The 18,894-nt window shown below is 40.7% G+C and overlaps 2 non-coding genes across 2 annotated transcripts; one reads left to right on the plus strand and one right to left on the minus strand.

Annotated features, from left to right (window-relative positions):
• Positions 1-1,586: 1,586 nt before the first annotated feature.
• LOC130983443 (small nucleolar RNA R71) lies at positions 1,587-1,694 on the minus strand. The gene has a single exon (XR_009087434.1). It is a non-coding gene; the product is annotated as a small nucleolar RNA R71 (small nucleolar RNA).
• Positions 1,695-8,870: 7,176 nt separating this feature from the next.
• Positions 8,871-8,978, plus strand: LOC130983710 (small nucleolar RNA R71). The gene has a single exon (XR_009087688.1). It is a non-coding gene; the product is annotated as a small nucleolar RNA R71 (small nucleolar RNA).
• The last annotated feature ends 9,916 nt before the right edge of the window (positions 8,979-18,894 follow it).

The raw sequence follows: 18,894 nt of genomic DNA on the forward strand, positions 1-18,894 counted from the left end.
AGTTGTTCTTGATGATTTCCTTGTTCTGATCTTTAAATTCTCTTGTCTTGAGTGTTTTGTTGTTTCTCATATGCATTCTCATTTTGTTAGTGTCAATAGTATACAAACTTCTAAGTTTAGTGTCTTGCATGCATTGTTTATTTGATCTTAGTTGCATTTTGATTATTCCTCATTATTAAAAATCCAAAAAAATTTTAATTTGTGTCTTTTCAAGTCAATAATACAGAGAATTGAAGATTCAGAACATACAGCAGAGGAATTACACAGAAAAAGCTGGGCATTCAAAACGCCCAGTGAGGAAGGAAAACTGGCGTTTAAACGCCAGCCAGGGCACCTGGCTGGGCGTTTAACGCCCAAAAGGGTAGTGTTTTGGGCGTTAAATGCCAGAATGGATGCCATTCTGGGCGTTTAACGCCAGGATGGCACAAGAGAGAAGATTTTGTTTTTAATTCAAATTTTTTTCAAGTTTTTGAAATTTTTCAAACTCAAATCTTTTTCAAATCATATATTTTCAATCATATATTTTCAAAATCAATTTCTTTCCATATATGTTTTGAATCATATCTTTTCTTGTTAGCCAAATCATTAATTTTCAAAATCAAATCTTTTTAAATTATTTTTCAAATCATATATTCTCGATCATATTTTTTTAAAAAAAATATATCTTTTCAATCATATCTTTTTAATCACATCTTTTTCAAAATAGTTTTCAATCATATCTTTTTTATTTCTAATTTCAAAATCTTTTTCAAAAATCACTTGATTTCTTTTCCACTCTTAGTTTTCAAAAATCAATTAGTATTTTCAAAATGTTTTTAAAATCTTTTTAATTTATTTTCGAAAATTTCTTCCCCTCTTCTCACATCCTTCTATTTATGGACTAACACTCCTCCTCAGTGCACAATTCGAACTCTATCTTTTTTGATAAGTTCGAATTCTTCTACTTCTTCCTTCTATTTTTCTTTTCCTTTGACATCTCAAGGAATCTCTATACTGTGACATAGAGGATTCCATATTTTCTTGTTTTCTTCTCTTTCATATGAGCAGGAGCAAAGAAAAAAGCATTCTTGTTGAGGCTGACCCTGAACCTGAAAGGACCTTAAAGCAAAAGCTAAGAGAAGTTAAAGCACAACTCTCTGTAGAGGACCTAACAGAAATCTTCAAAGAAGAAGAACCCATGGCAGCCGAAAACAACAACAATACCAACAATGCAAGGAAGGTGCTGGGTGACTTTACTGCACCTACTCCCGACTTCTATGGGAGAAGCATCTCTATCCCTGCCATTGGAACAAACAACTTTGAGCTTAAGCCTTAATTAATTAGTTTCTCTAATGCAACAAAATTGCAAGTTCCATGGACTTCCATTGGAAGATCCTCATCAGTTTTTAGCTGAGTTCTTGCAAATCTGTGACACTGTCAAGACTAATGGGGTTGACCCTAAGGTCTACAGACTTATGCTATTCCCTTTTGCTGTAAGAGACAGAGCTAGGATATGGTTGGACTCACAACCTAAAGAAAGCCTGAACTCTTGGGAAAAGCTAGTCAATGCCTTCTTGGCAAAGTTCTTTCCACCTCAAAAATTGAGTAAGCTTAGAATGGAAGTCCAAACCTTCAGACAGAAAGAAAGTGAATCCCTCTATGAAGCTTGGGAAAGATAGAAACAATTAATCAGAAAGTGTCCTTCTGATATGCTTTCTGAATGGAGCATCATATGTATCTTCTATGATGATCTGTCTGAACTTTCCAAGATGTCATTGGATAGCTCTGCTGGAGGATCTCTTCATCTGAAGAAGACGCCTGCAGAAGCTCAAGAACTCATTGAAATGGTTGCAAATAACCAATTCATGTACACTTCTGAAAGGAATCCCGTGAACAATGGGACGAATCAGAAGAAAGGAGTTCTTGAGATTGATACTCTGAATGCCATACTGGCTCAGAACAAAATATTGACTCAGCAAGTTAATATGATCTCTCAAAGTCTATCTGGAATGCAAGCTGCACCAGGCAGTACTAAGGACGCTTCATCTGAAGAAGAAGCTTATGATCCTGAGAACCCTTCAATGGAAAAGGTGAATTACATAGGAGAACCCTATGGAAACACCTATTACCCTTCATGGAGAAATCATCCAAATTTCTCATGGAAGGATCAACAGAGACCTCAACAAGGTTTCAACAACAATATTGGTGGAAGAAACAGGTTTAGCAATGGCAAGCCTTTTCCATCATCTTCTCAGCAACAGATAGAGAATTCTAAGCAGAGCCACTCTGACTTAGCAACCATGGTCTCTGATCTAATCAAAACCACTCAAAGTTTCATGACTGAAACAAGGTCCTCCATTAGGAATTTGGAGGCACAAGTGGGACAGCTGAGCAAGAAAATTACTGAACTCCCTCCTAGTACTCTTCCAAGCAATACAGAAGAGAATCCAAAAGGAGAATGCAAGGCCATTAACATGACCCACATGGCTGAACTTGGAGAGGAGGAAGAGGCAGTGATCGCCACTGAGGAAGATCTCAATGGACGTCTAATGGCCTCCAATGAGTTCCCTAATGAGGAACCATGGGAATCTGAGGCTCATAATGAGACCATAGAGATTTCATTGGATTTACTTCTGCCATTCATGAGCTCTGATGAGTATTTTTCCTCTGAAGAGGATGAAGATGTCACTGAAGAGCAAGTTGCCAAGTACCTTGGAGCAATCATGAAGCTAAATGACAAGTTATTTGGTAATGAGACTTGGGAGAACGAACCTCCTTTGCTCACCAAAGAACTGGATGACTTGACTAGGCAAAGATTACCTCAAAAGAGACAGGATCCTGGGAAGTTTTCAATACCTTGTACCATAGGCACCATGACCTTTGAGAAGGCTCTGTGTGACCTAGGGTCAAGCATAACCCTTATGCCTCTCTCTGTAATGGAGAAGCTAGGGATCTTTGAGGTGCAAGCTGCAAGAATCTCACAAGATAATTCAAGAAAACAAGCTTATGGACTTGTAGATGATGTTTTGGTGAAAGTTGAAGACCATTACATCCCTGCTGATTTCATAGTCCTAGAGACTGGGAAGTGCATGGATGAATCCATCATCCTTGGCAGACCCTTTGGTGTGCGAAATTGTGATCACTACTTTTCACAACTCAAATAATCCCTAGTAATGGCCCCAAAAACTTGGTACTCAATACCATGGCATAAACACAACTTTGCACAACTAACCAGCAAGTGCACTGGGTCGTCCAAGTAATAAACCTTACGCGAGTAAGGGTCGACACCACGGAGATTGTTGGTATGAAGCAAGCTATGGTCACCTTGTAAATCTTAGTCAGGCAGACTCAAATGGGTATAGTGATAAAAGAAATAAACATAAAGGTAAAGATAGAGATACTTATGTAATTCATTGGTAGGAATTTCAGATAAGCGTATGAAGATGCCTTCCCTTCCGTCTCTCTGCTTTCCTACTGTCTTCATCCAATCCTTCTTACTCCTTTCCATGGCAAGCTTATGCAAGGGTTTCACCGTTGTCAGTGGCTACCTCCCATCCTCTCAGTGGAAATGTTCAACGTACCCTGTCACGGCACGGCTATCCATCTGTCGGTTCTCGATCAGGCCGGAATAGAATCCAATGATTCTTTTGCGTCTGTCACTAACGCCCCGCCTTCAGGAGTTTGAAGCACGTCACAGTCATTCAATCATTGAATCCTACTCAGAATACCACAGACAAGGTTAGACCTTCCGGATTCTCTTGAATGCCGCCATCAGTTCTTGCCTATACCACGAAGACTCTGATCTCACGGAATGGCTGGCTCGTTTGTCAGGCGAGCACTCAGTTGTCAGGCGATCAACCATGCATCGTGTATCAGGAATCCAAGAGATATTCACCCAATCTAAGGTAGAACGGAGGTGGTTGTCAGTCACACGTTCATAGGTGAGAATGATGATGAGTGTCACGGATCATCACATTCATCAAGTTGAAGAACAAGTGATATCTTGGACAAAGAACAAGCGGAATTGAATAGAAGAACAATAGTAATTGCATTAATACTCGAGGTACAGCAGAGCTCCACACCTTAATCTATGGTGTGTAGAAACTCCACCGTTGAAAATACATAAGAACAAGGTCTAGGCATGGCCGAATGGCCAGCCTCCCAATGATCTAAGATAGCATAAAATGAAGATAGCTACCCAGATCTCTCAATACAATAGTAAAAGGTCCTACTTATAGAAAACTAGTAGCCTAGGGTGTACAGAGATGAGCAAATGACATAAAAATCCACTTCCGGGCCCACTTGGTGTGTGCTTGGGCTGAGAAATGAAGCAATTTCGTGTAGAGACTCTTCTTGGAGTTAAACGCCAGCTTTTATGCCAGTTTGGGCGTTTAACTCCCATTTAGGTGCCAGTTCCGGCGTTTAACGCTGGAATTTCTGAGGGTGACTTTGAACGCCGGTTTGGGCCATCAAATCTTGAGCAAAGTATGGACTATCATATATTGCTGGAAAGCCCAGGAAGTCTACTTTCCAACGCCGTTGAGAGCGCGCCAATTGGGCTTCTGTAGCTCCAGAAAATCCACTTTGAGTGCAGGGAGGTCAGAATCTAACAGCATCTGCAGTCCTTTTCAGTCTCTGAATCAGATTTTTACTCAGGTCCCTCAATTTCAGCCAGAAAATACCTGAAATCACAGAAAAACACACAAACTCATAGTAAAGTCCAGAAAAGTGAATTTTAACTAAAAACTAATAAAAATATACTAAAAACTAACTAGATCATACTAAAAACATACTAAAAACAATGCCAAAAAGCGTACAAATTATCCGCTCATCACAACACCAAACTTAAATTGTTGCTTGTCCTCAAGCAACTGAAAATCAAATAGGATAAAGAGAAGAGAATATGCAATGAACTCCAAAAACATCTATGAAGATCAGTATTAATTAGATGAGCGGGGCTTTTAGCTTTTTGCCTCTGAACAGTTTTGGCATCTCACTTTATCCTTTGAAATTCAGAATGATTGGCTTCTTTAGGAACTCAGAATCCAGATAGTGTTATTGATTCTCCTAGTTAAGTATGATGATTCTTGAACACAGCTACTTATTGAGTCTTGGCCGTGGCCCAAAGCACTCTGTCTTCCAGTATTACCACCGGATACATACATGCCACAGACACATAATTGGGTGAACCTTTTCAGATTGTGACTCAGCTTTGCTAGAGTCCCCAATTAGAGGTGTCCAGGGTTCTTAAGCACACTCTTTTTGCCTTGGATCACAACTTTATTTCTTTCTTTCTTCTCTCTTTTTTTTCTTCGTTTTCTTTTTCTCCCTTTTTTTTTCGAAATTTTTCTTTATCTGTTTTTTTTTTTGTATTCACTGCTTTTTCTTGCTTCAAGAATCATTTTGTTGATTTTTCAGATCCTCAGTAACATGTCTCCTTTTTCATCATTCTTTCAAGAGCCAACATTCATGAATCACAAATTCAAAAGACATATGCACTGTTTAAGCATACATTCAGAAGACAAAAGTAATGCCACCACATCAAAATAATTAAACTGCTATAAAATTCAAAATTCATGCAATTCTTTTCTTTTTCAATTAAGAACATTTTTCATTTAAGAAAGGTGATGGATTCATAGGATATTCATAACTTTAAGGCATAGACACTAATACACTAATGATCACAAGACACAAACATAGATAGACACAAGCACTAAAATTCGAAAAACAGGGAAATAAAGAACAAGGAGATTAAAGAACGGGTCCACCTTAGTGATGGCGGCTTGTTCTTCCTCTTGAAGGTCTTATGGAGTGCTTGAGCTCCTCAATGTCTCTTCCTTGTCTTTGTTGCTCCTCTCTCATGATTTTTTGATCTTCTCTAATCTCATGAAGGAGGATGGAATGTTCTTGGTGCTCCACCCTTAGTTGTCCCATGTTGGAACTCAATTCTCCTAGGGAGGTGTTCAGTTGCTCCCAATAGTTTTGTGGAGGAAAGTGCATCCCTTGAGGTATCTCAGGGATTTCATGATGAGTGGGATCTCTTGTTTGCTCCATTCTTTTCTTAGTGATGGGCTTGAGGTCATGCCTTCTCAGTTAAACCGGCTTCCCTCTTGAATCTCTCTTTCATTGAACGTCCTCTTCATAAATGTCTATGAGGACTTGGTCCAACCTTTGATCAAATTTGACCCTTCTTCATGGCCACAACTTCATAGAAGTGGTCTTGATGCACCCTTGAGATGAATCTCTCCATCTCCCATGACTCGGAGGTGGAAGCTTTTGCCTTCCCTTTCCTCTTTCTAGAGGTTTCTCCGGCCTTGGATGCCATAAATGGTTATGGAAAAATGAAAAAGCAACGCTTTTACCACACCAAACTTAAAAGGTTTGCTCGTCCTCGAGCAAAAGAAGAAAGAAAATAGTAGAAGAAGAAGAAATGAGGAAGAAGGGAATGGCTTTTGTGTTCGGCCAAAGAGGGGGAGAAGTGGTGTTTAGGTTGTGTGAAAATGAAGGGGTGAAGAAGGGTATATATAGGGGAGGGGGAAGGGTAAGGTTCGGTCAAGTGAGGGTGGGTTTGGGAGGGAAAGTGGTTTGAATTTGAATGGTGAGGTAGGTGGGGTTTTATGAAGGATGGATGTGAGTGGTGAAGAGAAGATGGGATTTGATAGGTGAAGGGTTTTTGGGGAAGAGGTATTGAGGGGATTGGTGAATGGGGGAAGAAGAGAGAGGGTGGTGGGGTTGGTGGGGATCCTGTGGGGTCCACAGATCCTGAGGTGTCAAGGAAAAGTCATCCCTGCACCAAATGGCATGCAAAATCACGTTTTGAGCCAATTCTGGCGTTAAACGCCGGGCTGGTGCCCCTTTCTGGCGTTTAACGCCAGGTTCTTGCCTTTTTCTGGCGTTTAACGCCAGTCTGGTGCCCCTTTCTGGCGTTAAACGCCCAGAATGGTGCCAGACTGGGCGTTAAACGCCCACCTGCTAGCCTTACTGGCGTTTAAACACCAGTAAGTTCTTCCTCCAGGGTGTGCTGTTTTTCTTCCTGTTTTTCATTCTGTTTTTGCTTTTTCAATTGATTTTGTGACTTCTCATGATCATCAACCTACAAAAAACATAAAATAACAAAAGAAAATAGATAAAATATAACATTGGGTTGCCTCCCAACAAGCGCTTCTTTAATGTCAGTAGCTTGACAGATAGCTCTCATGGAGCCTCACAAATGATCAGAGCAATGTGGGAACCTCCCAACACCAAACTTAGAGTTTGAATGTGGGGGTTCAACACCAAACTTAGAGTTTGGTTGTGGCCTCCCAACACCAAACTTAGAGTTTGACTGTGGGGGCTCTGTTTGACTCTGATTTGAGAGAAGCTCTTCATGCTTCCTCTCCATGGTGACAGAGGGATATCCTTGAGCCTTAAACACAAAGGATTCTTCATTCACTTGAATGATCAGTTCGCCTCTATCAACATCAATCACAGCCTTTGCTGTGGCTAGGAAGGGTCTGCCAAGGATGATGGTTTCATCCATGCACTTCCCAGTCTCTAGGACTATGAAATCAGCAGGGATGTAATGGTTTTCAATCTTCACCAAACATCCTCTACAAGTCCATGAGCTTGTTTCTTGAGTTGTCTGCCATCTCTAATGAGATTCTTGCAGCTTGCACCTCAAAGATCCCTAGCTTCTCCATTACAGAGAGAGGCATGAGGTTTACACTTGACCCTAAGTCACACAGAGCCTTCTTGAAGGTCATGGTGCCTATGGTACAAGGTATCGAAAACTTCCCAGGATCTTGTCTCTTTTGAGGTAATTTCTGCTTAGACAAGTCATCCAGTTCTTTGGTGAGCAAAGGAGGTTCATTCTCCCAAGTCTCATTTCCAAATAACTTGTCATTTAGCTTCATGATTGCTCCAAGGTATTTAGCAATTTGCTCTTCAGTGACATACTCATCCTCTTCAGAGGAAGAATACTTATCAGAGCTCATGAAAGGCAGAAGTAAGTCCAATGGAATCTCTATGGTCTCATTTTGAGCCTCAGATTCCCATGGTTCCTCATTAGGGAACTCATTGGAGGTTAGTGCACGCCCATTGAGGTCTTCCTCAGTGGCGTTCACTTCCTTTCCTTCCTCTCCAAATTCGGCCATGTTGATGGCCTTGCACTCTCCCTTTGGATTTTCTTCTGTATTGCTTGGGAGAGTACTAGGAGGGAGTTCAGTAACTTTCTTGCTCAGCTGTCCCACTTGTGCCTCCAAATTTCTAATGGAGGACCTTGTTTCAGTCATGAAACTTTGAGTGGTTTTGATTAGATCAGAGACCATGGTTGCTAAGTCAGAGGGGTTCTGCTTAGAATTCTCTGTCTGTTGCTGAGAAGATGATGGAAAAGGCTTGCCATTGCTAAACCTGTTTCTTCCACCATTATTGTTGTTGAAACCTTGTTGAGGTCTCTGTTGATCATTCCATGAGAAATTTGGGTGATTTCTCCATGAAGAATTATAGGTGTTTCCATAGGGTTCTCCTAGGTAATTCACCTCTTCCATTGAAGGGTTCTCAGGATCATAGGCTTCTTCTTCAGATGAAGCATCCTTAGTACTGCTTGGTGCATTTTGCATTCCAGACAGACATTGAGAGATCAAATTGACTTGTTGAGTCAATATTTTTTTCTGAGCCAGAATGGCATTCAGAGTATCAATCTCAAGAACTCCTTTCTTCTGATTTGCCCCATTGTTCACAGGATTCCTTTCAGAAGTGTACATGAATTGGTTATTTGCAACCATTTCAATCAGCTCTTGAGCTTCTATAGGCGTCTTCTTCAAATGAAGAGATCCTCCAGCAGAGCTATCCAAAGACATCTTGGATAGTTCCGAGAGACCATCATAGAAAATACCTATGATGCTCCATTCAGAAAGCATGTCAGAAGGACATTTTCTGATCAATTGTTTGTATCTTTCCCAAGCCTCATAGAGGGATTCTCCATCCTTCTGTCTGAAGGTTTGGACTTCCACTCTAAGCTTACTCAATTTTTGAGGTGGAAAGAACTTTGCCAAGAAGGCATTGACTAGCTTTTCCCATGAGTCCAGGCTTTCTTTAGGTTGTGAATCTAACCATGTCCTAGCTCTGTCTCTTACAGCAAAAGGGAATAGCATAAGTCTGTAGACCTCAGGGTCAACCCCATTAGTCTTGACAGTGTCATAGATTTGCAAGAATTCAGCCAAAAACTGATGAGGATCTTCCAATGGAAGTCCATGGAACTTGCAATTCTGTTGCATTAGAGAAACTAATTGAGGCTTAAGCTCAAAGTTGTTTGCTCCAATGGTAGGGATAGAGATGCTTCTCCCATAAAAGTCGGGAGTAGGTGCAGTAAAGTCACCCACCACCTTCCTTGCATTGTTGGCATTGTTGTTGTTTTCGGCTGCCATGGGTTCTTCTTCTTTGAAGATTTCTGTTAGGTCCTCTTTAGAGAGTTGTGCCTTAGCTTCTTTTAGCTTTCGCTTCAAGGTCCTTTCAGGTTCAGGGTCAGCTTCAACAAGAATGCCTTTGTCTCTGCTCCTGCTCATATGAAAGAGAAGAGAACAAGAAAATATGGAATCCTCTATGTCACAGTATAGAGATTCCTTGAGGTGTCAGAAGAACAGAAAAATAGAAGAAAGAGGTAGAAGAATTCGAACTTAATCAGATAGAGTTCAAATTGTGCATTGAGAAGGAGTGGTACTCTATAAATAGAAGGATGTGGGAAGAGGGGAAGAGAATTTTCGAAAATTAATTAAAAAGTTTTTAAAATCATTTCGAAAAATTGATTGATAATTTTCGAAAACTCAAAGTGGAAAAAGAATCAAGTGAGTTTTGAAAAAGATTTTGAAATTAGAAGTCAAAAGGATTTGATTGAAAACTATTTTGAAAAAGATGAGGTTAAGAAGATATGATTGGTTTTAAAAAAAAATATGTGATTGAGAAGATATGATTTGAAAACAATTTTAAAAAGATTTGATTTTAAAAATTAATGACTTGCCTAACAAGAAAAGATATGATTCAAACATTAAACCTTTCTCAACAGAAAAGGCAACATACTTGAAATGTTGAATCAAATCATTAATTGATAGCAAGTATCTTTGAAAAAGGAAAGAAATTGATTTTGAAAACATTTGATTGAAAAGATATGATTTGAAAAAGATTTGATTTTGAAAAACTTTGAAAAACTTGAAAAAAAATTGATTTGAAAACAAAATCCTCCCCCTTGTGCCATCCTGGCGTTAAATGCCCAGAATGGTGCACATTCTGGCGTTTAACGCCCAATGCACTACCTTTTTGGGCGTTAAACGCCCAACCAGGCACCCTGGCTGGCGTTTAAACGCCAGTCTGTCCTTCTTCATTGGGCGTTTTGAACGCCCAGCTTTTTCTGTATAATTTCTCTGTTGCATGTTTTGAATCTTCAGTTCCCTGTACTATTGACTTGAAAATAGAACCAAGATCAAATAAACAATGCATGCAAGACACCAAACTTAAAATTAGACACTAGACTTAAACAAGAAACATAAAATATTTTTGGTTTTTTTTTATGATTTTGAAATTTTTTTTTTGTGTTTTTTTCGAAAATTATATGGAAATAGAAAATAAAAGTTTCAGAATTCTTAATTTGGATACCAGGAATCATTGCAATGCTAGTCTAAGACTCCGGTCCAGGAATTAGACATGGCTTCACAGCCAGCCAAGCTTTCAAAGAAAGCTTCGGTCCAAAACACTAGACATGGCCAATGGCCAGCCAAGCCTTAGCAGATCATTGCTCCAATAGCAAGATTGATAGAGATCAACAAGCTCTTGATGATCAGTTGAAACCTCGGTCCAATAATAGACATGGATTCACAGCCAGCCAGACTTCAACAGATTCATCATGAAACTCTAGAACTAATTCTTAAGAACTCTGAAGAAAAATACCTAATCTAAGCAACAAGATGAACCGTCAGTTGTCCATACACGAAACAATCCCCGGCAACGGCGCCAAAAACTTGGTGTGCAAAATTGTGATCACTACTTTTCACAACTCAAATAATCCCTAGTAATGCCCCAAAAACTTGGTGCTCAATACCATGGCATAAACACAACTTTGCACAACTAACCAGCAAGTGCACTGGGTCGTCCCAAGTAATAAACCTTACGCGAGTAAGGGTCGATCCCACGGAGATTGTTGGTATGAAGCAAGCTATGGTCACCTTGTAAATCTTAGTCAGGCAGACTCAAATGGGTATAGTGATAAACGAAATAACTAAAGGTAAGATAGAGATACTTATGTAATTCATTGGTAGGAATTTCAGATAAGCGTATGAAGATGCCTCCTTCGTCTCTCTGCTTCCTACTGTCTTCATCCAATCCTTACTCCTTTCCATGGCAAGCTTATGCAAGGGTTTCCCGTTGTCAGTGGCTACCTCCCATCTCTCAGTGGAAATGTTCAACGCACCTGTCACGGCACGGCTATCCCATGTCGGTTCTCGATCAGGCCGGAAGAATCCAGTGATTCTTTGCGTCTGTCACTAACGCCCCGCCTTCAGGAGTTTGTAGCACGTCACAGTCATTCAATCATTGAATCTACTCAGAATACCACAGACAAGGTTAGACCTTCCGGATTCTCTTGAATGCCGCCATCAGTTCTTGCCTATACACGAAGACTCTGATCTCACGGAATGGCTGGCTCGTTTGTCAGGCGAGCACTCGGTTGTAGGCGATCAACCATGCATCGTGTATCAGGAATCCAAGAGATATTCACCCAATCTAAGTAGAACGGAGGTGGTTGTCAGTCACACGTTCATAGGTGAGAATAATGATGAGTGTCACGGATCATCACATTCATCAAGTTGAAGAACAAGTGATTCTTGGACAAAGAACAAGCGGAATTGAATAGAAGAACAATAGTAATGCATTAATACTCGAGGTACAGCAGAGCTCCACACCTTAATCTATGGTGTGTAGAAACTCCACCGTTGAAAATACATAAGAACAAGGTCTAGGCATGGCCGAATGGCCAGCCTCCCAATGATCTAAGATAGCATAAAATGAAGATAGCTACCCAGATCTCTCAATACAATAGTAAAAGGTCCTACTTATAGAAAACTAGTAGCCTAGGGTGTACAGAGATGAGTAAATGACATAAAAATCCACTTCCGGGCCCACTTGGTGTGTGCTTGGGCTGAGCAATGAAGCAATTTCGTGTAGAGACTCTTCTTGGAGTTAAACGCCAGCTTTTATGCCAGTTTGGGCGTTTAACTCCCATTTAGGTGCCAGTTCCGGCGTTTAACGCTGGAATTTCTGAGCGTGACTTTGAACGCCGGTTTGGGCCATCAAATCTTGAGCAAAGTATGGACTATCATATATTACTGGAAAGCCCAGGAAGTCTACTTTCCAACGCCGTTGAGAGCGCGCCAATTGGGCTTCTGTAGCTCCAGAAAATGTACTTCGAGTGCAGGAAGGTCAGAATCCAACAGCATCTGCAGTCCTTTTCAGTCTCTGAATCAGATTTTTGCTCAGGTCCCTCAATTTCAGCCAGAAAATACCTGAAATCACAGAAAAACACACAAACTCATAGTAAAGTCCAGAAAAGTGAATTTTAACTAAAAACTAATAAAAATATACTAAAAACTAACTAGATCATACTAAAAACATACTAAAAACAATGCCAAAAAGCGTACAAATTATCCGCTCATCACCCTTCCTAGCCACAGCAAAGGCTGTGATTGATGTTGACAGAGGAGAATTGATCATTCAGTTGAATGAAGAATCCTTTGTGTTTAAGGCTTAAGGATATCCCTCTGTTACCATGGAGAGGAAGCATGAAGAGCTTCTCTCAAAACAGAGTCAAACAGAGCCCCCACAGTCAAACTCTAAGTTTGGTGTTGGGAGGCCACAACCAACTTCTAAGTTTGGTGTTGAACCCCCACATTCAAACTCTAAGTTTGTGTTGGGAGGTTCCAACATTGCTCTGAGTATCTGTAAGGCTCCATGAGAGCCCACTGTCAAGCTACTGACATTAAAGAAGCGCTTGTTGGGAGGCAACCCAATGTTATATTTATCTATTTTCCTTTGTTATTTTATGTTTTCTGTAGGTTGATGATCATGGAAAGTCACAAAATCAATTGAAAAAGCAAAAACAGAATGAAAAATAGAAAGAAAAACAGCACACTCTGGAGGAAAACCTTGCTAGCGTTTAAACACCAGTAAAGGCAGCAAATGGGCGTTTAACGCCCAGTCTGGCACCATTCTGAGCATTTAACGCCAGAAAGGGGCACCAGACTGGCGTTAAACGCCAGGAAAGGGCAAGAAGCTGGCGTTAAACGCCAGAAATGGGCACCAGCCCGGCGTTTAACGCCAGAATTGGCATAAAGAGCATTTTTGCTCGCCACTTGGTGCAGGGATGAATTTTCCTTGACACCTCAGGATCTGTGGACCCCACAGGATCCCCACCTACCCCACCACTCTCTCTCTTCTTCACCCATTCACCAATCACCTCAACACCTGGTGCACGAACTTGCAATAACACTTTTGCAATCCCGCACAACTAACCAGCAAGTGCACTGGGTCGTCCAAGTAATACCTTGCGTGAGCAAGGGTCGATCCCACGGAGATTGTCGGCTTGAAGCAAGCTATGGTTATCTTGTAAATCTTAGTCAGGATATCAGAAATTATCAGGATTGATTGTGAAAAGCAAAAGAACATGAAAAAGGTACTTGTTTTGCAGTAATGGAGAATAGGTTGAGGTTTGGAGATGCTCCATCTTCCGAATCTCTGCTTTCCTACTGTCTTCTTCATCAAACACGCAAGGCTCCTTCCATGGCAAGCTGTATGTAGGGTTTCACCATTGTCAGTGGCTACCTCCCATCCTCTCAGTGAAAATACGTCCCTGATGCTGTCACAGCATAGGCTAATCATCTGTCGGTTCTCAATCAGGCCGGAATAGAATCCAGTGATTCTTTTGCGTCTGTCACTAACGCCCCGCCCTCAGGAGTTTGAAGCACGTCACAGTCATCCAGTCATTGAATCCTACTCAGAATACCACAGACAAGGTTTAGACCTTCCGGATTCTCTTGAATGCCGCCATCAGTTCTAGCTTATACCACGAAGATTCCGATTAAAGAACCCAAGAGATAACTACTCATCTAAGATAGAACAGAGGTGGTTGTCAGGCACATGTTCATAGTTGAGAATGATGATGATTGTCACGGATCATCACATTCATCCGGATTAAGAACAAGTGTTATCTTAGAATCGAAGCAAGCATGATTGAATAAGAAACAGTAGTAATTGCATTAATCCATCAAGACACAGCAGAGCTCCTCACCCCCAACCATGGGGTTTAGAGGCTCATACTGTGGAAAGAAACGTGTAAGAAATGTTATGAGGTCATAAGGTACGGATACAATGTCAAAGATCCTATAAGTAGTAAACTAGTGTCCTAAGGTTTACAGAAATGAGTAAATGATAGAAAAATCCACTTCCGGGCCCACTTGGTGTGTGCTTGGGCTGAGCAATGAAGGAATTTCGTGTAGAGACCTTTTCTGGAGTTAAACGCCAGCTTTCATGCCAGTTTGGGCGTTTAACTCCAAATTTTATGCCAGTTCCGGCGTTTAACGCTGGAATTTCTGTAGGTGACTTTGAGCGCCGGTTTGGGCCATCAAATCTTGGGCAAAGTATAGACTATTATATTGCTGGAAAGCCCAGGATGTCTAATTTCCAATGCCGTTGAGAGCGCGCCAATTGGGCTTCTGTAGCTCCAGAAAATCCACTTCGAGTGCAGGGAGGTCAGAATCCAACAGCATCTGCAGTCCTTTTCAGTCTCTGGATCAGATTTTTGCTCAGGACCCTCAATTTCAGTCAGAAAATACCTGAAATCACAGAAAAACACACAAACTCATAGTAAAGTCCAGAAAAGTGAATTTTAATTAAAAACTAATAAAAAATACTAAAAACTAACTAAAAGATACTAAAAACATACTAAAAACAATGCCAAAAAGCGTACAAATTATCCGCTCATCACAACCCCAAACTTAAATGTTGCTTGTCCCCAAGCAACTGAAAATCAAAATAGGATAAAAAGAAAAGAATACTATAGACTCCAAAATATCAAGAAACACAGCTCCAATTAGATGCGGGACTAGTAGCTTTTTGCCTCCGAACAGTTTTGGCATCTCACTCTATCCTTTGAAGTTCAGAATGATTGGCATCTATAAGAACTCAGAACTCAGATAGTGTATTGATTCCCCTAGTTAAGTATATTGATTCTTGAACATAGCCAGTGTATGAGTCTTGGCTGTGGCCCAAAGCACTCTGTCTTCCAGTATTACCACCGGATACATATATGCCACAGACACATAGTTGGGTGAACCTTTTTAGATTGTGACTCAGCTTTGCTAAAGTCCCCAATTAGAGGTGTCCAGGGTTCTTAAGCACACTCTTTTGCCTTGGATCACAACTTTATTCCTTTCTTTTTCTTTTTCTTTCTTTTCTTTTTTCTCTTTTTTTTTCGAATTTTTTTTTCACTGCTTTTTCTTGCTTCAAGAATCAATTTGATGATTTTTCAGATCCTCAATAACAGTTCTCTTTCTCCTCATTCTTTCAAGAGCCAACAATTTTAACATTCTTAAAACAACAAATTCAAAAGACATATGCACTGTTCAAGCATTCATTCAGAAAACAAAAAGTATTGTCACCACATCAAACTAATTCAACTAGTTTCAGAGATAAATTTCGAAATCCTGTACTTCTTGTTCTTTTGTGATTAAAGCATTTTTCTTTTAAGAGAGGTGATGGATTCATAGGACATTCATAACTTTAAGGCATAAATTTTATTAATTATGAACTAAGAACAAGACTCAAATATAGATATAAGATGAGACTAAAATTAGAAATAGAAAACAAAAAGAAAAATGAAAAAAAATAGGCTCCTAATGATAGAGGTTTTCACAGAGTTAGGACTCAACAACCTTGATTTTGAGAAGTGGATGCTCCCTCAGCTTGAGAGGAGAACTTTTGGCGTTTCATCTCTTGAATTTCACGCCCCTGCTTCTCTTGTTCCTTCAGCAATTTGCAGAGCATGCAGTTCTGATTCTGCTGTTCTTCCTTCAGTTGCTCCATAGTCTCTTGCAACTTGTTAATAGATGCTTCTAGGTTGGATCAGTAGTCAATTCTTGGAAATTCAGGAAGGAATTCCTGCGCCCTCCTCTTGATGGAGTTGTCTTGCACTTGTCCTTCCATTGACTTCTTGGTGATTGGGTGTTCAATGGGTATGAACTCATCTACTCCCATCTTCACCCCAGCCTCTTTACAGAGCAAGGAAATCAAGCTTGGGTAAGCCAATTTGGCTTCAGTGGAATTCTTATTTGCAATTGTGTAGATCTCACAAGCAATCACATGATGCACCTCCACTTCTTTTCCAAGCATAATGCAATGAATCATCACTGCTCTCTTGATGGTGACCTCAGAACGGTTGCTAGTGGGCAATATGGAACGCCCAATAAAGTCTAGCCAACCTCTTGCAATTGGTTTGAGGTCTCCCCTCTTGAGTTGGTTTGGGACACCCTTAGAATTGGTTATCCACTTAGTTCCAGGGAGGCATATGTCCTCTAGAACTTGATCCAACCCCTTATCTACTCTCACCATCCTCCTATTAAAGGAATCAGGATCATCTTGCAGTTGAGGCAACTTGAAGATTTCTCTTATTTTGTCCAGATGGAAGTATATAACTTTCCCTCTGACCATGGTTCTATAGTATGGTAAGCAGTTCCAGTCATTCTCTGCTTATCTGTTAGCCACAGATTTGAGTAGAATTCCTGAACCATGTTCCTTCCAACCTTTGTCTCAGGATTGGTTAGAACTTTCCATCCTCTGTTTCGAATTTGCTCTTGGATCCCCGGATATTCATCTTCTTTTAGATCAAATTTAACTTCTGGGATCACTGACCTCAGACCCATTATTTTGTGATAATGGTCTTCATGTTCTTTGGTTAAGAACTTCTCTTCATTCTAAAGATTTTTTGGATTATTCTCTTTCTTGCCTCTTAAATTGGTTTGTTTTCCCTTAGGAGCCATGATATTGATGAATCTTGGCTTAGTGATCACGGAAAAGCACACCAAATTAGAGGTTTGCTTGTCCTCAAGCAAAACAAAAGAGAGAAGAGAGGGGGAGGAAGAGGAAATTCGAATGGTGTGGTGGAATGAGGGAGCCAAACGTGTATTTATAAGGTGGGGAGGGGAGTTTTCGAAAAAAGAGAGAGGGATTTGAAAAGATATGGAAAGAAATTGAGAGAAGGGTGAGTTTTTGAAGAAGATTTGGGATTAATTTGAAATAGATTTGAAGAATGGTTTTGATTTGTGAAGATTTGAAAGTGAATGATGAAGGGTTGAAGTGCATTTATGTAGAGGAGTATGGTTAAAAAGAGGAAAGTTTGAAAAAAAATTGAGTTGAAAACAAAAATGTGGTCCCCCCACCTTTCTGGCGTTAAACGCCCAGAATGGCACCCATTCTGGCGTTTAACGCCCATTTGCTACCCTTTTTGGGCGTTTAACGCCCAGCCAGGTGCCCTGGCTGGCGTTAAACGCCAGAAATCCTTTATCACTGGGCGTTTTTCCAAAACGCCCAGGATGCTGCACACCTGGCGTTAAACGCCCAGAATGGTGCCCATTCTGGCGTTTAACGCCCAAAATGGTACCATTACTGGCGTTAAACGCCCAGAATGGTGCCCATTCTGGCGTTTAACGCCCAAATGCCCCTTACTGGCGTTTTTTCGCCAGTAAGCTCATTTCTCTGCTTTTTGAGCTGAATCCTTCTGTAACTCTGTGAATTCCTTCATTTTTGATACTTGCCTCTGTAAGAACAATTCATACAACCTTCTAATGACTGGGTTGCCTCCCAGCAAGCGCTTCTTTACTGTCTTTTGCTGGACTTTCACTGAGAATCACTCAAGTCTCAGTTTTGAGCATTCCTGCTCAAAATTTCCTTCAAGATAGTGCTTGATTCTCTGTCCATTTACAATGAACTTTCTGTCAGAATCAATATCCTGAAGCTCAACATATCCATATGGTGACACTCTTGTAATCACATACGGACCCCTCCACCGGGATTTGAGTTTTTCTGGAAACAGTTTGAGCCTAGAGTTGAAGAGCAGAACTTTTTGTCCTGGCTCAAAGACTCTGGTTGACAACTTCTTGTCATGCCATTTCTTTGCCTTTTCCTTATAAATTTTTGCATTTTCAAAGGCATTGAGTCTGAACTCCTCTAGCTCATTTAGCTGGAGCAGTCTTTTCTCACCAGCTAACTGTGCATCCATGTTTAGGAATCTGGTTGCCCAGTAGGCTTTGTGTTCCAGTTCCACAAGCAAATGACAGGCCTTCCCATACACCAGTTGGTATGGAGAGGTGCCTATAGGAGTCTTGAATGCTGTTCTGTATGCCCACAGAGCATCATCCAAGCTCTTTGCCCAATCCTTTCTTCGGGCTATCACAGTCCGTTCTAGGATTCTTTTTAGCTCTCTGTTAGAGACTTCAGCTTGCCCATTTGTCTGTGGATGATACGGAGTTGCCACTTTATGGCTGATTCCATATCTAACCATAGCAGAGTATAGCTGTTTATTGCAGAAATGAGTGCCCCCATCACTGATTAGCACTCTGGGGACGCCAAACCTGCTGAAAATGTTTTTCTGGAGGAATTTCAGTACGGTTTTGGTATCATTAGTGGGTGTAGCAATTGCTTCTACCCACTTAGATACATAGTCCACTGCCACCAGAATATAAGTGTTTGAGTATGATGGTGGGAATGGTCCCATGAAATCAATTCCCCATACATCAAACAATTCTATCTCTAATATCCCTTGTTGAGGCATGGCATATCCATGAGGCAGTTACCAGCTCTTTGGCAACTGTCACAGTTACGCACAAACTCTCGGGAATCTTT

Source organism: Arachis stenosperma, chromosome 5 (genome assembly GCF_014773155.1).
Source record: "Arachis stenosperma cultivar V10309 chromosome 5, arast.V10309.gnm1.PFL2, whole genome shotgun sequence".
Taxonomy (NCBI): Eukaryota; Viridiplantae; Streptophyta; class Magnoliopsida; order Fabales; family Fabaceae; genus Arachis; species Arachis stenosperma.